The sequence below is a fragment of the Hyla sarda genome, chromosome 3 (assembly GCF_029499605.1).
Source record: "Hyla sarda isolate aHylSar1 chromosome 3, aHylSar1.hap1, whole genome shotgun sequence".
Lineage (NCBI taxonomy): Eukaryota > Metazoa > Chordata > Amphibia > Anura > Hylidae > Hyla > Hyla sarda.
In genome coordinates, this window is record NC_079191.1 from 52,669,041 (window position 1) to 52,693,089 (window position 24,049).

Genomic DNA, 24,049 nt, shown 5'->3' on the forward strand with positions numbered 1-24,049 from the left:
ACAGATGATTGTGTATGGATTATATCACAAATGATTATGTATGGATTGTATCACAGATGATTATGTATGGATTATATCACAGATGATTGTGTATGGATTGTATCACAGATGATTGTGTATGGATTGTATCACAGATGATTGTGTATGGATTGTATCACAGATGATTGTGTATGGATTGTATCACAGATGGTTATGTATGGATTATATCACAGATGATTGTGTATGGATTGTATCACAGATGATTGTGTATGGATTGTATCACAGATGATTGTGTATGGATTGTATCACAGATGATTGTGTATGGATTATATCACAAATGATTGTGTATGGATTGTATCACAGATGATTGTGTATGGATTGTATCACAGATGATTGTGTATGGATTGTATCACAGATGATTGTGTATGGATTGTATCACAGATGGTTATGTATGGATTATATCACAGATGATTGTGTATGGATTTTATCACAGATGATTGTGTATGGATTTTATCACAGATGATTATGTATAGATTATATAACATGGATTATATCACAGATGATTGTGTATGGATTGTATCACAGATTATTAGGTATTGATTGTATCACAGATGATTATGTATGGATTGTATCAAAAATGAATATGGATTATATCACACATGGATTGTATCACAGATGATTATGGATGGATTATATCACAGTTGAATTATTTTACAGATGATTATATATGGATTATATCACAGATGATTATATATGGATTATATCACAGATGATTATATATGGATTATATCACAGATGATTATATATGGATTATATCACAGAAGATTATATATGGATTATATCACAGATGATTATACATGGATTGTATCACAGATGATTATATATGGATTGTATCACAGATGATTATATATGGATTATATCACAGATGATTATATATGGATTATGTCACAAATGATTATATATGGATTATATCACAGATGATTATATATGGATTGTATCACAGATGATTATATATGGATTGTATCACAGATGATTATATATGGATTGTATCACAGATCACCCGGAGCAGCATGCACCTACCTGCATTGTCTGGACTGCTGCAATGCTGTTTCTTTTGTAGATTGATAGATAGAGTAGACAGACTTATACATGTAGCTACTTTTATGCATTCACTGCCTATAAATAAACTAGTGAACTAGTAGCGCCCAGCGCTACGCCAATGTTTGGTTAGGGACCCACTCTAAATAGGTGGCCTTGACGTGACGAGTGGGCTTGTATTTTTTTTATCAAAATGTATACTAACAATATGTTAGTGTTTGATTTTATGCTGAGAAGCAAGTAGATCAAAATACAAATGGTGGATATGCGGCTGTGTTTCTTTTTCTCTATTTTTGTAATACACTTATAGATTTATATATTTGTCCCTTCTGCCATTTAGTTTTTCACTTTCCTATTCTTTCTTTCAGGTTTCGGAGCCTCAGTCTGTCTTTCCATTCATATTTATGATGTTCTGGCCTTGTACCGTGCTTCCTGCCGTATCCCTGAGGGAGATACAAAGCTATAGGAAGTCAAATAGAAACAGTAAAAGTAGATGGAAATGATGTCAGGAGCTGCAGCCAGCTAACCTTCAGGAAGTGGGAATGGCGCCATATACTGGGGGTAGATGTGCAGGTCACAGTAATGCTGGATCTGTCCTTGTCATATAGCTGTACACAGGTTGTATTAACAAGCCCATCCACACATATATAGCATCATAAAGATGGACATTGTGGTAATGGGGAAAACTCAACCATGGGGAGAACATACCAGCTATATTATATTGTTTATATTATATACAATCTTTATATTGACACGTGGGAGGAACATGCAATCTATATTATGTATTCTATTGCATATATTATATACAATCTATATATTGACACTTAGGGAGAACATACAATTTAGATGCAGTTGTTGGCCTGAAGTCTTTGCACTCACGACTCCAGTACTGTAAGGCGATAATGTTTATCATTGATCAACCTATCTGACCCTAGGGCAGTGTTTCCCAACCAGGGTGCCTCCAGCTGTGGCCAAACTACAACTCCCAGAATGCCCGTACAGCCACAGGCTGTCCGGGCATGCTGGGAGTTGTAGTTTGGACATAGCTAGAGGCACGTTGGTTGGGAAACACTGCCCTAGGGTATATATTGCTTCGGCAAAATCATGGCCAAAAAGGAATAAATTAAAGGGGTATTCCAGGATTTTTTTTTTATTTGACTACAGGGGCTGTAAAGTTAGTGTGGTTCATAATATAGTGTCTGTACCTGTGTGTGACGGTTTTCTCACAATTCTTCTGTGATTTTCACTCCAATATTTATTTTTACCAGCATACAAAATGACTGTTGTCTCAGATTTTTACCAGCTTGCAATGCGGCCGAGACCTGACTCACTAGTCAGCTGATGGCAGGGAGCCTGTCTGCTTCAATGGGTGGAGGGATCGCTTGGTGGGAGAGAGATCAATCTGCAACAGCTGTAGGCACCCTGATTGAAAACCACAGGTCTTTTGAATAGATGCAGCTCATTTATGTTTCAATGGGTGGGGTGGCTGATGTGTGGGAGGGAGGAAAATGGAATTGTGGGATTTGTAGTCAAAAATTGAAAAGTTAAACAGGAAAGAGCAGTTCACAAACAGCTGGCCACAGTGTTATGGTAATCTCACAACATAGCTGTCACGATTCGGCAGGCTGGAGGTGGATCCTCTGTGCCAGAGAGGGATTGGCGTGGACCGTGTCGGTGGACCGGTTCTAAGTTGCTACTGGTTTTCACCAGAGCCCGCCACAAAGCGGGATGGTCTTGCAGCGGCGGTAGCAACCAGGTCGTATCCACCGGAAACGGCTCAAACTCTCTGACTGCTGAGATAGGCGCGGTACAAGGGAGTAGACAAGAGCAGAGTCGGACGTAGCAGAAGGTCAGGGCAGGCAGCAAGGATCGTAGTCAGGGGCAACGGCAGGAGGTCTGGAACACAGGCTAGGAACACACAAGGAAACGCTTTCACTGGCACAATGGCAACAAGATCCGGCAAGGAAGTGCAGGGGAAGTGAGGTATTATAGGGAGGTGCACAGGTGAAGATACTGATTAAAACCCATGCGCCAATCAGTGGCGCACTGGCCCTTTAAATCGCCAAGACCCGGCGTGCGCGCACCCTAGGGAGCGGGGCCGCACGCGCCGGGACAGCACAGACGGGGAACGAGTCTGGTAAGCGGGTCGGGATGCGCATCGCGAGCGGGCTCGTCCCTAATCGCGAATCGCATCCCGGCTGGGGACATTATCGCAGCGCACTCGGTCAGCAGGTCTGACCGGGGCGCTGCGAACAGGAGAACGCTGTGAGCACTCCGGGGAGGAGCGGGGACCCGGAGCGCTCGGCGTAACAGTACCCCCCCCCCCTTGGGTCTCCCCCTCTTTTTAGAACCTGAGAATTTGTGGATAAGGTCCTTGTCAAGGATGTTGTCCTCGGGTTCCCATGACCTCTCCTCTGGGCCGCAATTCTCCCAATCTACAAGATTTTTTTTTTTACCTCTGATCGTCTTGGATGCCAGAATTTCTTTAACCGAGAAGATGTCAGAGGACCCGGAAACAGGAGTAGGAGAAACAACCTTAGGAGAGAAGCGGTTAAGGATGAGTGGTTTAAGGAGAGAGACATGAAAAGCATTAGGAATACGGAGAGAAGGAGGAAGAAGGAGTTTGTAGGAGACAGGGTTGATTTGGCATTTGATTTTAAAAGGACCAAGATAACGTGGTCCCAGTTTATAACTGGGGACACGAAAGCGGACATACTTGGCGGAGAGCTACACTTTGTCTCCGGGAGAAAAGACAGGAGGAGTTCTTCTTTTTTTGTCGGCATGTTTCTTCATCCGGGATGAGGCCTATAGGAGAGATTTTTGAGTCTCTTTCCAGATGGTGGAGAAGTCCCGAGTCACCTCATCAACAGCGGGCAAACCAGAAGGCATGGGAGTGGGAAGGGGGGGAAGAGGGTGACGGCCGTACACCACAAAAAATGGGGATTTAGTGGAAGACTCAGAGACTCTGAAATTGTACGAGAATTCGGCCCATGGTAAAAGATCGGCCCAGTCATCCTGGCGGGAGGAAACAAAATGTCGCAAATAGTCACCAAGAACCTGATTAACTCTTTCCACTTGCCCATTGGATTGGGGATGATAAGAAGATGAGAAGTTTAATTTGATTTTAAGCTGATTACAGAGGGCCCTCCAGAATTTCGACACAAATTGAACGCCTCTATCCGAGACGATATGCGTAGGAAGCCCGTGATAAAATGTGCCATCTTGGAGAACCCATCAACGACCACCCAAATAACTGTGTTGCCATGGGATAAAGGTAAGTCTGTAAAAAAGTCCATACCAATCTGAGACCATGGTCGCTCAGGAACAGGCAGAGGATGGAGGAGACCGGCAGGCTTCTGGCGAGGGGTCTTGTCCCGGGCACAGACTGTACAAGCCCGAACAAAATCAGCAACATCAGCTTCCAGGGTAGGCCAACAATAAAAACGGGAGATGAGCTGGACGGATTTTTTGATGCCAGCATGGCCTGCAAGGTGTGAGGAGTGTCCCCACCTGAGAATCCTGAGGCGTTGGCGTGGAGAGACGAAGGTCTTTCCTGGAGGAGTTTGTCTGATGGAAGCTGGAGAAGCGGAGATCAGACAGTCCGGAGGAATAATGTGTTGCGGGGAAGCTTCCATTTCAGAGGCATCCGATGAACGAGAGAGAGCGTCAGCCCTAATGTTCTTGTCAGCGGGGCGAAAATTAATTTCAAAGTTAAAACGGGCAAAGAACAACGACCACCTAGCCTGGCGAGGGTTCAGCCGTTGGGCAGACTGAAGATAAGAGAGATTCTTGTGATCAGTGTATATAATAACTGGGTATTTGGATCCCTCCAGCAGGTGTCTCCATTCCTCGAGAGCCAGTTTTATGGCCAGTAGTTCTCGATCACCAATGGAGTAGTTTTTCTCCGCCGGAGAGAAGGTCCTAGAAAAGAAACCACAAGTAACAGCATGTCCGGAAGAATTTTTCTGTAGGAGTACAGCTCCAGCTCCCACCGAGGAGGCGTCTACCTCCAGTGAGAAGGGTTTAGATGGATCAGGTCTGGAGAGTACAGGAGTAGAAGAAAAGGCAGTTTTGAGATGGTTGAATGCCTCTTCCGCTTGAGGAGGCCAGGACTTAGGGTTGGCGTTTTTCTTGGTTAGGGCCACAATTGGGGCCACAATAGTGGAAAAATGTGGAATAAATTGTCTGTAATAATTGGAAAACCCGAGAAACGTTGGATAGCTCGGAGTCCGGTGGGGCGTGGCCAATCCAATACAGCTGATAGTTTGTCCGGGTCCATTTGGAGTCCCTGGCCAGAGACTAAGTATCCTAGGAAGGGAAGAAATTGACATTCAAAGAGACATTTTTCCATTTTGGCATATAACTGATTGTCCCGAAGTCTCTGAAGAACCATGCGGACATGCCGGCGGTGTTCTTCTAGGTAAGAAGAAAAAATCAAAATATCGTCCAGGTAGACCACATCACAGGTATATAGAAGATCACGAAAAATTTCATTTACAAAGTCTTGGAAGACGGCAGGGGTGTTGCAAAGCCCAAAAGGCATAACCAGATATTCAAAGTGTCCATCTCTGGTGTTAAACGCGGTCTTCCACTCGTCCCCCTCCCTGATGCAGATGAGATTATATGCAACTCTTAAGTCCAATTTGGTAAAGATGTTGGCGCCACGTAGGCGGTCAAAGAGTTCCGAGATAAGAGGTAGGGGATAGCGTTTTTTTTTATAGTGATTTTATTAAGACCGCGGTAATCAATGCAAGGTCGTAAGGAGACGTCTTTTTTGGAGACGAAGAAAAATTCAGCTCCGGCAGGGGAGGCAGACTTAAGGATAAATCCCCTTTTTAAATTCTCTTGGATGTACTCCGTCATGGCTTGTGTTTCCGGAGCGGACAGAGGATAGATTCTGCCCCGGGGTGGAGTAGTACCAGGGAGGAGGTCAATAGGACAGTCATAGGGCCTGTGAGGAGGCAAAGTCTCTGCTTGTTTTTTGCAAAAAACATCAGCATAGTCCAGATAGGCCTTGGGGAGACCTGGTATTGGAGGAGCCATAGGGTTTTGACTGACAGGACTGGGAGCAGACATAAGACAGTTTTTGTGGCAAGTAATACCCAAGTTCTTGATCTCCCCGGTGGTCCAATCGAGAGTTGGGGAATGGCGTTGAAACCAAGGTAGTCCAAGAAGAATTTCAGAAGTGCAGTTGGAGAGGACCAGAAATTTAATCTTTTCATGATGGGGTCCAATGCACATTAAGAGGGGTTCCATGCGGTAACGCACAGTACAATCCAATCTTTCATCATTAACAGAGGCGATGTAGAGGGGTCTGACGAGACTGGTCGCCGGGATGTTGAACCTGTTAACGAAAGAGGCCAAAATAAAATTTCCTGCAGATCCGGAATCCAAGAAGGCCACAGCTGAGAAGGAGAAGGTAGAAGAAGAAATCTGCACAGGCACAGTAAGACGTGGAGAAGCAGAGTTCACACCTAGGGCTGTCTAACCTTTGTGTGGAGTCGGAGTGCGTCTTTCCTGACGTGGAGGTCGGATAGGACAATCCTTCAAGAAGTGTTCGGTACTGGCACAGTACAGGCAAAGGTTCTCAATGCGGTGGCGTGTCCTCTCTTGAGGTGTCAGGCGAGATCGGTCAACTTGCATAGCCTCCACGGCGGAAGGCACAAGAACGGATTGCAGCGGACCAGAGAAGAGAGGAGCCGGGGAGAGAAACCACCTCGTGTGAACAAAGTCCATATCCTGGCGGAGCTCCTGACGCCTTTCGGAAAAACGCATGTCAATGCGGGTGGCCAGATGAATAAGTTCATGCAGGTTAGCAGGGATTTCTCGTGCGGCCAGCACATCTTTGATGTTACTGGATAGGCCTTTTTTGAAGGTCGCGCAGAGGGCCTCATTATTCCAGGACAATTTGGAGGCGAGAGTACGGAATTGGATGGCGTACTCGCCAACAGAAGAATTACCCTGGACCAGGTTCAGCAGGGCAGTCTCGGCAGAAGAAGCTCGGGCTGGTTCCTCGAAGACACTTCGAATCTCCGTGAAGAAAGAGTGTACAGAGGCAGTGACAGGATCATTGCGGTCCCAGAGCGGTGTGGTCCATGACAGGACTTTCCCAGACAGAAGGCTGACCACGAAAGCCACCTTTGACCTTTCAGTTGGAAATTGGTCCGACATCATCTCCAAATGCAGGGAACATTGTGAGAGAAAACCACGGCAAAATTTAGAGTCCCCATCAAATTTGTCCGGCAAAGATAAACGGAGGGTGGACGCGGCCACTCGCTGCGGAGGAGGTGCAGGAGCTGGCGGAGGAGATGGTTGCTGAAGCTGTGGTAGAAGCTGCTGTAGCATCACGGTCAGTTGAGACAGCTGGTGGCCTTGTTGCGCTATCTGTTGCGACTGTTGGGTGACCACCGTGGTGAGGTCAGCGACAACTGGCAGCGGGACCTCAGCGGGATCCATGGCCGGATCTACTGTCACAATTCGGCAGGCTGGAGGTGGATCCTCTGTGCCAGAGAGGGATTGGCGTGGACCGTGTCGGTGGACCGGTTATAAGTTGCTACTGGTTTTCACCAGAGTCCGCCGCAAAGCGGGATGGTCTTGCAGCGGCGGTAGCAACCAGGTCGTATCCACCGGCAACGGCTCAACCTCTCTGACTGCTGAGATAGGCGCGGTACAAGGGAGTAGACAAGAGCAGGGTCGGACGTAGCAGAAGGTCAGGGCAGACAGCAAGGATCGTAGTCAGGGGCAACGGCAGGAGGTCTGGAACACAGGCTAGGAACACACAAGGAAACACTTTCACTGGCACAATGGCAACAAGATCCAGCAAGGAAGTGCAGGGGAAGTGAGGTATTATAGGGAAGTGCACAGGTGAAGATACTGATTAAAACCCATGCGCCAATCAGTGGCGCACCGGCCCTTTAAATCCTAAAGACCCGGCGCGCGCGCACCCTAGGGAGTGGGGCCGCGCGCGCCGGGACAGCACAGACGGGGAACGAGTCTGGTAAGCGGGTCGGGATGCGCATCGCGAGCAGGGGCGTCCCGCATCGCAAATCGCATCCCGGCTGGGGACATTATCGCAGCGCACCCGGTCAGCAGGTCTGACCGGGGCGCTGCGAACAGGAGAACGCTGGGAGCGCTCCGGGGAGGAGCGGGGACCCGGAGCGCTCGGCGTAACAATAGCCATTTAGCCCCAAGACAAGCCCAGATCCTTCCTAAGCATGTCCATTACTGTCTGCCAGGTATGTACTAAAATCACCTTATGGTGGAGAACCCCTTTAATGTTCAATTATACATAGCCATAAGCAAGATTTCCCAAATTGCTGAACAACAATAACAGTAGTTTACAAGGTTACTTCAAAGGGGTTCAGCAAACGTACATTTATGTGGTTAACGGAGTACTCCGGTGGAAAACTTCTTTTTTTTTTTTTTAAATCAACCGGTGCCAGAAAGTTAAACAGATTAGTAAATTACTTCTATTAAAAAATCTTAATTGTTCTAGTACTTATTAGTACTCCTGGTACTGAGGCTATGAAAGGTGTTTACCAGTGTTTGCTAGGTGAGCAGATCCATCATTACAGCAACAATATAGTCTACATCCACCTTTGACATGGACCGATTATAGGGTGAATAAGTGAGATGATTGGTGTAAAAGAGCCAACGTATCTGGTTGGATGGTATGTGGGGTGGCCCTTGATGGTATGATGCAAAACACAAGCTAGACATGCGAGTAGTGCAAATGCAAGACAGTCGTTAGTTGAACAAGTAATTATTTCACAATATGGGACGCACAGTCTATTTGAAACACATATGTATGGTTGGAGCATAGGTTACCCTTCTTGGGGTGGGGTATAATATCTGGGGTCCCAGGAACTCATGGACTCTGCTGTATACCATACCATAACACCAGTCCCAAATTTTCTTCCTTGAGGGGTATGCTTCAAATGGTTGGCTTCCAGTGAATTCCCAATAATGTGTCACTCTTGAACTGCAGTGCCCACTGTAGGATGCAGATTCTATGAAGACATGTAGCCTGGGTAGTTACTGAGTCCCTAGGCCCATCCTGAAATCCTGAAGGGGTTAAGGGTAGCTATGGAGGATATGTCAATTTCCACCCATAGACTGTAGATTTCATTTCCTCTGATCCTTCCCCAGGAGGGGACCAGGATGATTCATCAGGACAAAGCAGATTCTCTGCAGTAGCAGTTCAGACCTAAATTGGTTTTAGGCCTTACTGGCAGGCCTTCCTAAAAGGAGAGGCTACACCAAACTGTATGTGTCTTCCCAACCTGGGAGGCTGGCCTAAACTAAATGTGTTTTGTTGCTCTCCTCTCTGTAGAGGCAGATGAGCCTAGAGCTCCTCCCCAAGCTAGAATATTCCAAATAAGTGAATTGGACTGTGCGTAATGCATTGGCTAACCCTTCACAGACAGAAGTGGTATGAATGAAAGAATAGTGTAACAATAGTATGAAACATTATAACTGCAATACCAAAGGACAAAAAGTATAAAGGAAAATAAGGCACTATCAGCCCCCACCCAAATGAAAGGCCCTGCTGGGTACACAGTGGGACACTGCATGCTCATGTAGTGACCAAAGGGGACCTAAAAGATCACTCATGAGCTTTAGTTTACGTCTTTATATATAAATAAATGAATAGACTTTAAGGGTGGCAAAAGCTATGGTCATCTCAAATGGCTTTTATGTTACCCTTTTTACTGTAGAGCGTGTTAGGGCTCTGCCCTCTGCTCCCGGCAGTGCCGCGGTTCCAATTGCTGGGACGCGCCCACATGCAAACCCCAGACTGCCGCTCACTGTTAGGATTCGGCAGGCTGGATGTGGATCCTCTGTGTCAGCGAGGGATTGGCGTGGACCGTAACGGTGGTATTCTGGTGGTATTCACCAGAGCCCGCCGCAAAGCGGGATGGTCTTGCTGCGGCGGTAGCAACCAGGTCGTATCCACTGGTAACGGCTCAACCTCGCTGACTGCTGAGAAGGCGTGGGACAGAAGGACTAGACAGAGGCGAGGTCAGACGTAGCAGAAGGTCAGGGCAGGCGGCAAGGTTCGTAGTCAATGGTAACGGCAGAAGGTCAGGAAACACTGGTAAGGCAATCACAGGAAACGCTTTCACTAGGCACAAGGGCAACAAGATCCGGCAATGCTGAGAAGGGGAAGTGAAGTTATAAAGGCATGGAGCAGGTGGGAGCTAATTACACTGATTGGGCCAGGCACTAACTAGTGGTGCACTGGCCCTTTAAATCTTAGAGAGCTGGCGCGCGCGCGCCCTAGAGAGCGGAGCCACGCACGCCAGGATGTGACAGCCGGGGACCGGGACAGGTAAGTGGATTGGGATGCGATCCGCGAGCGGGCGCGTCCCGCTATGCGAATCGCATCCCCGTTGGCAGTGTCAGTGCTGCGCTCCCGGTCAGCGGGTCCGACCGGGGCTCTGCAGAGAGGACAATGCCGCGAGCGTTCCGGGGAGGAGCAGGGACCCGTAGCGCTCGGCTTAACAGTACCGCCCCCCCTTAGTTCTCCCCCTCTTTTTGTCTGATTGTCCCTTCATACGAGACGAGGACATTGGGAGCGGTTCTTGAGTTTCCTTCCGGATGACAGAGAAGTCCAGGGTAACTTCATCAAAGCCAGGCAATCCAGAAGAAGTGGGAATGGGGAGGGGGGGGAAGAGGGTGAAGCTTGCCACGGGGCAGAGTGTTACCAATAAGGGGGCTATGAGGAGGCAAAATCCCAGCTTGCTTTTTGCCGAAAATATCCTGGTAAGCCTTGGGAGGAGCCGGTATGGGTGGAACCTCAGGAGTTAGACAAGTGGGAGCAGATGTGAGGCATCGTTTGTGACATGAAGGACCCCAATTCTTGATCTCCCCGGTGGTCCAGTCAAGGGTAGGAGAATGACGTTGGAGCCATGGCAGACCGAGGAGGACTTCAGAGGTGCAGTGGGGCAGAACAAAAAATTCAATTTTTTCGTGATGCGGTCCAATGCTCATAAGCAGGGGTTCTGTGCGGTAACGCACAGTGCAGTCCAATTTTACTCCGTTGACAGAAGAAATGTAGAGCGGCTTGACGAGACGGGTCACTGGGATGCTGAACCTATTAACAAAAGAGGCCAAAATAACATTTCTCGCAGAACCAGAGTCCAAGAAGGCCACAGCTGAGAAGGAGGAGTTGGCAGAAGGAGAAATCCGCACGGGCACAGTGAGACGTGGAGAAGCAGACTTCACATCAAGTGATGCCACTCCCACGTGAGCTGGGTGCGTGCGTTTCCCAGACGCGGATGACGAATAGGGCAATCCACTAGGAAATGTTCGGTACTAGCGCAGTAGAGGCATAAGTTTTTATCTCTGCGACGAGACCTCTCTTCATAGGTCAGGCGAGACCGATCCACTTGCATAGCCTCCTCGGCAGGAGGCACAGGGGTAGACTGCAAAGGATTCCGGGAGAGAGGTGCCCAGAGATCAAGGTCCTTTTCCTGGCGGAGTTCCTGGTGTCTTTCAGAAAAACGCATGTCAATGCGGGTGGCCAAATGGATAAGTTCATGCAGGTTGGCAGGAATTTCTTGTGCGGCCAGCACATCCTTGATGTTACTGGATAGGCCTTTTTTGAAGGTCGCGCAGAGGGCCTCATTGTTCCAAGATAAAACAGAGGCGAGGGTACGAAATTGGATGGCGTATTCGCCTACATAAGAATTTCCTTGGACAAGGTTCAACAAGGCAGTTTCGGCAGAAGAGGCTCGGGCTGGTTCCTCGAAGACACTACGAACCTCAGTGAAGAAGGACTGAACAGTGGCTATGGTAGGATCATTGCGGTCCCAGAGCGGTGTGGCCCATGACAAGGCCTTCCCAGACAGGAGACTAACTACGAAAGCCACCTTAGACCGTTCTGTGGGGAATTGGTCCGACAACATCTCCAAGTGTAGGAAACATTGAGACAGGAAACCACGGCAGAGTTTAGAGTCCCCATCAAATTTGTCCGGCAGAGACAAGCGGAGGCTAGGAGCGGCTGCTCGCTGCGGAGGAGGTGCAGGACCTGGCGGAGGAGATGGTTGCTGTAGCTGTGGCAGAAGTTGCTGTAGCATGTCGATCAACTGCGACAGCTGCTGTCCTTGTTGGGCGAACTGTTGTCCTAGTTGCGCTATCTGTTGAGATTGCTGGGCGACCACCGTGGTAAGGTCAGCGACAACTGGCAGCGGGACCTCAGTGGGATCCATGGCCGGATCTACTGTTAGATTTCGGCAGGCTGAATGTGGATCCTCTGTGTCAGCGAGGGATTGGCGTGGACCGTACCGGTGGACCAGTTCTGAGTTGCTACTGGTATTCACCAGAGCCCGCCGCAAAGCGGGATCGTGTTGCTGCGGCGGTAGCAACCAGGTCGTATCCACCGGTAACGGCTCAACCTCGCTGACTGCTGAGAAGGCGTGGGACAGAAGGACTAGACAGAGGCAAGGTCAGACGTAGCAGAAGGTCAGGGCAGGCGGCAAGGTTCGTAGTTAATGGTAACAGCAGAAGATCAGGAAACACTGGTAAGGCAATCACAGGAAACGCTTTCACTGAGAAGGGGAAGTGAGGTTATAAAGGCGTGGAGGAGGTGGGAGCTAATTACACTGACTGGGCCAGGTACCAATTAGTGGTGCACTGGCCCTTTAAATCTTAGAGAGCTGGCGCGTGCACCCTAGACAGCGGAGCCGCGCGCGCCAGGACGTGACAGCCTGGGACCGTGACAGGTAAGTGGATTGGGATGCGATCCGCGAGCGGGCGCGTCCTGCTATGCGAATCTCATCCCCGTCGGCAGTGTCAGTGCAGCGCTCCTGGTCAGCGGGTCCGACCGGGGCGCTGCAGAGAGGAGAACGCCGCGAGCGCTCCGGGGAGAAGCAGGGACCCGGAGCACTAGGCGTAATACTCACCTTCCGCCCCGTCCTCTTCTGTCCCCGCTGGACCTTTTCCTCGCATTGCGGGGCGCGATCGCTGATGCTGCCTTGGTCCAAAAGCATCATCGCCCTGTGTCTCGGCTAGTCAATCCTCTATATATTTCTTTAGTCAATGGAGAGAACCTGAATGTTACGGTCCTATTCCGCACTGAACCTCTCATCATGCAAGTGGGAGTGTTACATAAGGAGAAGATAGAATTCTTTGTACTTCCTCATTGTACCTCTGAACTTCTTCTTGATCTGCCTTGGCTTTAGTGTCACTCTCCGCAACTTAACTGGGACACTGGAGAGGTTTCTCGTTGGGGAACTTTCCGTCAAGGTCACTGTCTGGAGTGCACCCAGTCTAAAATAGTCCCATCAACTCTTATCAAGTCGGGCCTGCCTCCCCTTATTGTAATTTTCTGACATATTCTGCGAGAAAGACTCTCCCACCACATCGTCCTTATGATTGCCCCATTGATCTCCAACCAGGTACTACACCTCCCCAGGGAAGAATTTACCCGCTGTCTGTACCTGAGACGCAAGCTATGGCTAAATATATCCTGGAAAATCTGCAAAAGCATTACATCCAGATGTCCACCTGTCCAGCTGGGGCTGGATTCTTCTTTGTAGGAAAGAAAAATGGATCACTCCGTCCCTGTATTGACTACCGGTGGGTCCTGATTTCTACGGGCAGCCAGGACCCATGTCTAATGCCATTTATGGCCAATTGGGCTGATGCCCGGCATTAACCCTTTAGCTGCCGCGATCAAAGTTGATTGTGGCGTCTAAAGCAAAATAAAAGAATCCCGGTAGCTCAGCAGAACTGATCAGGACTATCGCAACAAAATCATGATGTCCCAATCAGCTTACCGGATGACGGGGGGGGGGGGTTCCTCACCTGCCTCTCCGTCATCTGATCAGTGATCTACTGCTCCATGCCTGCGCAGTAGGCTAAAGCAGCAGAGTGCCGGTTACACTGATCAATGCTATGCAATGGTATAGCATTGAACAGTGTATGCAATCAGAAGATTGCATGTTTTAGCCCCCTATGGGTAAAAAAAAAAAGTTTAAATCACCCTTCTTTTCCCATTTTTTTAATTAAATAATGTAATGTACAATAAAAATAATCATATGTGGTACCACTGTGTGCGTATATGTCCGAACTATTAAAATATAATGTTAGTTAAACCACACGGTCGATGGCGTACACGTAAAAAAAATCAAAAGTCCAAAATTGTGTATTTTTGGTCACTTCATATACTATAAATATATTAATAAATCAAAAAAACGTACCAATAAAGACTACAGACGACGGCACAAAAAATGAGCCCTCATATCATCCTGTACACGGAAAAATAAAAGCTATTGGGGTCAGAAGATGCCCTTATATGGGTCTTTAGGTGCAAAATTTAAAGCGTTATGATTTTTAGAAGAGAAGGAGGAAAAAACGAGTCCCTAAGGGGCTAAACAAGATTGTGATCAAAAATCGCTACTCGATATTTGTGAAGGAGATGAATGGAAGACGGCTTTCAATACCCATGACGGCCACTTTGTCATGCCTTTTGGGCTCTGCAATGTTCCCGCTGTCTTCAAAGAATTTGTTAATGACATCTTCCGAGATCTGTAGAATACCTGTGTGGTAGTCTATTTGGATGATATTCTGATTTTCTCTCCCAATTTGGAGCCTCATCGTTTCCATGTCCGTCTGGTCCCTCAGCATCTCCGGGAGAATCATCTATATGCCAAGCTAGAGAAATGTCTCTTTGAGAGAACAAGTCTTCCATTTATGGGTTACATTGTCTCCCACCAAGGTCTTCAGATGGATCTTGCCAACTCTGGACTGGCCACGTCCTTCTGGTCTTAGAGCTATTCAACGATTTTTGGGGTTTGCCAATTACTACAATCAATTCATTCCACATTTTTCTTCCCTGGTTGTTCCAATTGTAGCCCTTACCAAAAAGAACTGCAACCCTAAGAACTGGTCTGAAACTGAAATGCCGTTCTTTTTGGAGGTGGACGCATCTTCCATGTGAGCTGGCGCAGTTTTAACTCAGAAAACACCCACGGGCAAGAATAAGACCAGTGTTTTTTTTTCCCACGACCTTTTCACCTGCAGAGAGGAATTACTCTATTGGCGATCGGGAACTCCTTGCTATAAAACTTGCCTTAGAAGAATGGCGTCACCTTTTGGAGGGTTCCACTTATCCAGTCAACATCTTCACGGATCACAAGAACCTTTTGTATCTTCAGTCAGTTCAACGTCTGAATCCCCACCAGGCAAGATGGTCGCTCTTCTTCTCCAGATTACATTTTTTAATTCATTTCCATCCTGCCGACAAGAACATTAGAGCCGATGCACTCTCCAGGTCCTCAGATATGGTTGGACAAGATTCCTCTCCTCGTCATATTATTCCACCTGAGTGTTAGGTTCCTGTAGCACCTGCAGTCTTTCAGCAAGCTCCATCTGGAAGATTCTTCGTACCACCTCTATTGAGATGCAGAGTCTTGAGCTGGGGTCATTCTTCCTTGGTAGCTAGCCATTCCGGTGTGGGGAAGTCTTTTCAATTAATCTCTCTGCATTATTGGTGGCCCCACCTTAAACGGGATGTCACAGACTTTGTCAATTCCTGTGCTACCTGTGCTCGAGACAAGACTCCTCGGAATTGACTTGCTGGCCTTCTACAGCCTCTTCCTATTATGGACACTCCTTGGTCACAAATGGCTATGGATTTTATCACCGATCTGTTCCCATCCTTTAACAATATGGTAATTCGTGTGCTGGTCGATCAGTTTTCTGAGATGGCTCATTTTATTCCATTGCACGGGTTACCCTCTGCTCTGCAACTGGCCAAACACTTCCTTCAGCATATCTTCCGCTTACATGGCCTTCTGTCTCATATCGTCTCTGATCACGGGGTGCAATTTGTCTCTAAGTTCTGGCAAGCTTTATGCTCTAGTCTAAAAATCAAGTTGTATTTCTCATCTTCCTATCACCTGCAATCCAATGGGCAACTTGAGAGAGTAAATTAAGTTCTGGGAGAATATCTTTGTCACTTTGTTTCAGCCCGACAGGATGACTGGGTTGATCTTTTACCCTGGGCAGAGTTCTCCTACAATCATAGAGACTCTGAGGCCACAAAGTCTACTCCATTTTGTGTTGTCTATGGTCTTCATCCTTGTCCTCCTCTTCCAGTATCCTCGGGCGTGCCAGCTGTTGATGAACTAGTTCGGGATTTCATGTCCATCTGGCAACAGACTCGGAATTCTCTGCTTCAAGCCTCCTCCCGTATGAAATCTCAGGCAGATAAGAAAAGAAGATTTCCTCATTCTTTCTCTCCCAGTGATAAGGCCTGGTTATTGAAATATATCAGTTTCAAGATTCCCAGCTACAAGGTGGGCCCTCGTTTCCTGGGACCGTTTGAGATATTACAAAAGATTAATCCGTTCTCCTATAAACTTTGTCTGCCTTCTTCCCTACGCATTCTGAATTCTTTCCATATCTCCTTTCTCAAGCCAGTTCTCGCTAAAGTCTGTTGTTTCCATTCCTGTTTCTGGTTCTTCTGACATCTACAAGGTCAAAGAAATCTTAGACACAAAAACTGTAAGAGGGAGATGTTATTTTTTGGTGGACTGGAAAGGTTTTGATCCGGAGGAGAGATCTTGGGAGTCGGAGGAGAATATACTGGACCGTGACTTACTTTGGAACTTTTTAAGACCCAAAAAGAGGGGGAAACCCAAGGGGGTGGGGTACTGTTAGGGCTCTGCCCTCTGCTCTCCGCAGTGCCACGGTTCGCATTGAGGGACGCGCCCGCATGCGAACCCCAGACTGCCGCTCATCTTTTGCCCCGTCCTATTCTTTCCCCGCTGGACCTTTTCCTCGCTTGAGAGCCCAGCTATGTTCTTCTCCCCCTGCCCATCTCTGCCAGTGTGTGCGTTCCCACCTCCTAGGGCGCGCGCGCGCTGGCTCTTCTAAATTTAAAAGGCCAGTGCACCAATAATTATGGCTTGTCTCAAACCAACCCTATTTAGCACTTAGCCTGTCCTGACTTCGTCTGTGCCTCATCCTTCCTGTGCCTCATTATACCTCAGCTGCCTGTGGGGATGAGTCATATCAGCCACAGCAAGTCTACCCCACTTTGCGGCAGGCTCTGGTGAAAACTAGCGGCACCTTAGACTCCGCTCCCTGGTACAGCCCACGCCATCTTCCTTGCAGGTTAGTGGATCCACCTACAACAGCCGTTTACAGAGCGCCAACAAGCAGTCTTGTATAAATATACTCATGCCACTGTACAGAACACTGGTGAGGCCTCACTTGGAGTATTGTGCGCAGTACTGGAAACCATATCTCCAGAAGGATATAGATACTCTAGAGAGAGTTCAGAGAAGATACTAAACTAGTAAATGGATTGCATGATACAACTTACCATGAAAGGTTAAAGGACCTTAACATATATAGAAGAAAGAAGAGGCAGAGGGGATATGATGGAAACTTTTAAATACATAATGGGAATCAACATGGTAAAGGAGGAGAGGAGATTTAAAAGACACATTATATGTTTCTATATGGCACTATGTACACTATGCATTTTTATGGAACAAATTTGCATTTGGATGGTACTTAGTTCCCCACCACTTGTGGTACATAAAGTAGCTGTAATTTTTTTGTTGTCTTCCAGGCCATTGGGCACCTTCTTGGTTTCAACGCAACTCAAGGCTTGAACTGCTTTTTAATTTGCCTAAGACGTAGATCTCAAAGTCAAGCCAACAACTTAAGAATATTTGCCTTTTAATAAAAATGTTAAGTTTCAACTTGTTTGTTTAAGTATCCATGTCACTGTAGACTGCATCTCACATGATGTTCTTAGACCTCGGAGAGTTCATCCATTCAATCTGTTGCCTAAGGCTCAGAGAAATGACTTCACTTCGCCTGAGGTCACATAGATCTGAAGCTGCAAATTAAACTGACTTCACCAGAACTTCAAAGCCTTCGACATCAGTGTTGGACAAATCACTAGGCTTATGTCATCTGTATTAATCTAAAAACTGGAACGAAACCCAATTACACCAAGACATCTCCAAGTTCCTTTTGTTTGTGACATGTGTTATTCACTAAAAGAAGCCTAACTGGAGCACAAGCTGTTACGGCAGTACCTGGAAACAGAGAAGGAAACCTGTTTTCGTAGCGTATTGACGATGTCGTTCACTCGAGTAGAAAGTGTTTTTGACAGCGTGTTTACTCTTCATTGTAAGGGAAAGCTCCGTCTCGGCGGGCGGCTGAGAATGCGGTTGACAGCGCGCTTCGTACATCAGTTGAGAAGTTTTGATTAGTAATAGTATCATGTTTCCCTGCAAAGAACAATAATACAAGAGGAAAGGAGAACTCCGGGATATAAATATTTGAGTTAAGGTTCAGATTGTACAAATCAGAAAAAGTTGAACACAATATCAACCATCTGGTGTTATGCAGAAATGTAGAATTGTTTCAACTGTGAAAAATGTAAAGGTCAATACGGAGAAATGGTTTACATCAACAGATGGCCCTTGGGTGTCCTCCCTGTGGCCCCTGACACATCTGTGTATGGTGCTCTATAGCACCAAGGAGGTAGTCTATGACTAACACCCCATATTCATTAAAATTAACTATAATTAGCAGAGGGCCATACATGGGTGTAATTAGGGTTAGGCTACCACATGCAACTTGGACAGGGTGTTTAGATACATGGCTTGGACTGTCAACAACACCCTACTCCTTTGCTCTGGATGGAAAATAGCCTTTCTATGGCTCTGGGGCCCTTCACTGTTTATTCACCCTCTTTCCAGATGTGTCTGCCTCTGCCCTTTGGGGCAACATTTTTAATTGTCAAGCTCTGATCTGAGTGCTGGAACCCTCATCGATCCCAAGTACTGGGGTCCTTCCTGTGTCCTTCCATTTGCAAAATAGTAGTGATGTGCTTAGTCACCTATTAAAAATCATCATAATGAACATGACATATGTGGTGGCTACAGGGTTATGTGCCACGAGTGCTGGGGGTGTTATTAAGCTACTTTGTGTCTTGGCACAGTTATATAAATACCATAGCAAACTTTAAAAGGTCACTGTCAGGTCCAAAAAACTTTTATATATTGTTACTGATAAAAATAAAGACCTTTTGTAATATGGTTGTTTAATTTTTTTAAAATATTTAATAAAGTAAACAACCTCTGAAAATCTCACCACTATGGGTCTCTATACCTATTCGGAAACACAAACCAGTCCAGCAGCAGCATCATGTTTGTCCATGAGTCATAGACAATGCTGCATGAGCAGACACACCAATTACCTCCAACCACCAAAAGAGAGGGACACACCCCCTTCCATCACACACCAATAACCTTCCATCACCACTAGGGAGGGACACCCCCCTTGCCCTGAGAGGATTTATAACACTCTGAGCTATTGAAATTTGGTATTTCTATAATAAAAATAAGTGATAGAGGCATAAAAAAATATATGTACATGGTCAGGATTAGGCACTGAGTAACATATGAAGTTTTTATTTTTTTAGGGATCTGACAGGTAAGCTTTAACCTTTGCCCTGGGTGTAGGAAAGCCTAGCTATGGCTCGGGGGCCATATACTATTCTTGCACATGGTCTCCCTATTGGTTGTTAGTTATGGTCTGACTGCTGGGACCCTCACTGATCCTGAGACTTACTCAGTCACCAATTGCAATTATTTCACACCTCTAATAGACTATACCTTAGAGCAGGAATGGACAACTTTATTCAGTATGGGACGTGGGTGTATAATAGCTGTAATAGCTGTAGCAGCTGCTATGGGGCTCAAAGGTTGAGGGATCTCACTGTGATGTAAGAACATTGTAGTTTTTTTTAGAGATTTACAGGTTGGTGGTTTTTAGCTACAGTATGTAGACTTCTATATGGGTTTTTTGATGTTCAATCAATGTCATTTGGTGGTGGAAGCCCATCTCACTTTGCTATGGGGCCCTATAAATCCCAGTTATGCTGCAGGTATGGTCATTTCTGTAACACTCACATTTCTGAAGACAGGAACTCCGGTGGATGTGGATCCGCTGGACCTGTGTGGCAGATGACTCGGACCGTGCCAGGGAGCGGAGTCTAAGGGGCCGCTGGTCTTCACCAGAGCCCGCTGCAAAGCAGGATGGGCTTGCTGCTGCAGACGACACCCAGGGCGCAACCCCCGGCAACGGCTCGACCACACAGGCGGCTGTGGAGATACAAAGCACAGAAGGGATAAGACAACTCGTAGTCAGGATAGCTGTAGGTCAGGGCAGGCAGCACAGTAGCATAGTCGGGACATAGCAGAAGTTCAGTAGGCAGGCGGCAGAGAAGCAAGGTCAAGGTCACAAGAGCAGGAGATCTGGTACACGGCAAGGCAATACAAAGGAACGCTTTTTCTAGGGCACAAGGCAACAAAGATCCGGCAGAGAACTGAGGAGGGTGGAGGAATTTATCAACAAGACACAGGTGGTTACACTAATAAGCATACTGGCCCTTTAAATCTTAAAGCTCCGGCGCGCGCACGCTCTAAGGGACGGGGACAGTCTCGCCGGAGCAGAGAGGCGGAAGCAGAGGCAGGGGAAACACCCGGAGAGTGATGGACTGGGGCTCGCATACGGGTGCGTCCCGCAATGCGAGTCCCAGCCCCGTCGGCAGCAGAAGGTAAGGGGACCATGCGCTCACGGCCAGCGTGTGAGGCAGGAGTGCATGGCGTAACAATTTCATTTGTAGAGCCTCAGTTAGAATACCTTGAGTGCTAGGTGGCCATCCTTCTGATGTATGTAGGGGACACAGGTCACTAAGTGCAATGGGTGGGCTTCTAGTAAAGTCAAGGTCCACATCTCAAACCCCATAATGTATCACAATGATATGGGGCCAAGACTATGGTAATGTTTTTTTTTTCTGGATTTAAGCCCTTTAATATGTCCTTTAATATTTGATAGTATATAAACATATGGGTTTAAGCCATTGGTAGGCTTTTAGTGAATACATTGTTCCAGGGTGCCCGGAATAAAGTGAGCTTGATCCTGAATTGTTGGAAAGATTTCAGCAATCGGAAAGGTCAATGTTTTAAAGAGAACCAATAAAGGTCTTGTTAAGTCAATTTCTGAACACCCTATAATCACACGCTGGCGGATGGAGTAAATCATGTGTCTTGGCTCCGGATGAACACAGGTTGTTAGACTTACACTTGTAATTAATGAGGCAAAATCCAGGAACATGAAAGAATCCACATTGCTCAGATTTGGCCACAGTACAGCAGCGAAAATCACTCTAAATATTATCCTTTCAGCCAAATAACAGTGGGAAGTGTCTCAGTAACCCAGCAATGAGACTTGTCTTATACATAAATCATGTCTGACCCTACAAATATACAATGTTATGTGGATGATAGCAGATAGATAGATGGGGGATAGATAGATAGATATGAAATAGAAAAATAGATATAGATAGATAGATAGATAAATAGACAGACAGATATATAGATATGAGATAGATAGATATGATATAGATAGATAGATAGATAGATAGATAGATATGAGATAGATAGATAGATAGATAGATAGATAGATAGATAGATATGAGATAGATCTGAGATAGATATTAGATAGATAGATATGAGATAGATAGATAGATAGATAGATAGAAATGAGATAAATAGATAGATAAGAAAAAGAGGTTCTGAAGCAGCACTACCAGTGTGAACAAATGCAGGTGCCCCCAATCCAAAGAGCCATGTCACGGCTACAGCTAGATATATACACAAAGGAGATTGCAGCACTCAAAATTCAGGTGAGAAAACTTAGAGTGGTTTTATTCCATCCAAATTGCGACGTTTCGGTCGCCACATGCGACCATTGCACCACATGCGACCATGCTTGAAAATGGTCGCATGTGGCGACCGAAAAGTCACACTTTGGATGGAATAAAACCACTCTAAGTTTTCTCACCTGAATTTTGAGTGCTGCAATCTCCTTTGTGTATATCTGTAGATAGATAGATAGATAGATAGATAGATAGATAGAAATGAGATAGATAGAAATGAGATAGATAGAAATGAGATAGATAGATATGAGATATATAGATATATATGAGATATATAGATAGATAGATATGAGATAGATAGATATGAGATAGATAGATACATGAGATAGATATATGTGAGATAGATAGATAGATATGAGATATATAGATAGATATGAGATATATAGATAGATATGAGATAGATATGAGATAGATATGAGATAGATAGATAATAGATAGATAGAAGATAGATAGATAGATAGATAGATATGAGATAGATAGATGATAGATAGATAGATAAAAAAAAATCCAAATAGAAGCAGCACATCAAGTAGAATCTGGTGATAGTCAATATGGGGTGCTCGCATAATTGGAGCCTGGGTCCACCGGTTCCTTAATCCAAATAGACGAAATAGAATGCAGCACACCACTGTTGCACTCAAAACAAATAGATTTATTCCATAGCGTGCAGAGGACTACGTTTCACCGGCTTTAAGTGATAAAGCCGGTGTGAGACCGGTGAAACGTAGTCCTCTGCACGCTATGGAATAAATCTATTTGTTTTGACTGCAATAGTGGTGTGCTGCATTCTATTTCGTCTATTTGGATATATAGATAGATATGAGATAGATAGATATGAGATAGATAGATAGATAGATATGAGATAGATAGATATGAGATAGATAGATAGATATGAGATAGATAGATATGAGAGAGATAGATAGATATGAGATAGATAGATATGAGATAGATAGATAGATATGAGATAGATAGATAGATATATAGATATGAGATAGATAGATAGATAGATAGATATGAGATAGATATGAGATAGATAGATAGATATGAGATAGATAGATAGATTATAGACATGAGATAGATAGATAGATAGATAGATAGATATGAGATAGATAGATGTGAGATAGATAGATAGATAGATGTGAGATGGAGAGTTAGATGGATAGAAAATAGAGATGTAGATGATAGATAGATATTTCCAAGTCTTTATTAATTTAAGATGTAATTATTCTTGGATGTTGTAAATATATTTTTGAAGATGCAAAAAAAAAAAAAAAACCTGGATTAATTTTTTGCTTTACAAAATGTTCCAGCACCAAACAGGAGGAAATTGATTTGTTTTTGCTGAGAATAAATGCCCTAATTAATTCAGCATTAAGTTAGGAGTCATCAGTTATTCTCCAAGACACCGGCGTAATGAATTACATACAGCAGAACCGCAGGAAATGATTTTTATTTCCTCTGGATCTGAAGTCACAGTGGATACACATACTGTACATTTATTACCGCGATGACATCCAGGGAGCCTGGCGTAATGAGAGGCAGGGGGAGGATACATGCTCTACAGCTCCAAAAATGTAGAATAATCTAAATGTACTACGTATGCCCATAGTATGCAACTAAACATGCATTATCTTATTTTTATTTAAATATGTTATTTGTTATACCCACCACATTTTCCGACCATATGCTTGACAGATGGTGCGTGTTTACTGGATCATGCATGGAGATATTTACGTCAACACGTATTTCTGCTCATCTCCTATCCCGCAGTGTTCGTGGTTTGGAAATTAATGTTATAATATCCAATGATAATAATCTAATTTATATTCATTGAGATAAGTAGTAGGTACACTAGTGAAGGATATCAGAATTTATTCACTACCGACCCATATCCAAATAGTGCAGGTCACAGCATAAAGGCAGCAGACTCCAATATATGTAGAAAGGCTGCGGTCTTTTATTGGTTACCAGCAGTGCAATGTTTCAGCTATAACCTAGCCTTTGTCAAGCATGGAAAACAAGTGAAAATGAGATATATATATTCCATACATTTGTGATTGGTACAAATACAGGGGTAAGTGCTTACAATTATTAAGAAGCCACATCACCATAATGCTCTCATTGGTCAATTTATGCATGTGACAGTGTAGTCATGGTGAGAAAAATAGTTTGTCAACAATTAAGTATATATATAAGGTGCATCATATAGTGTCT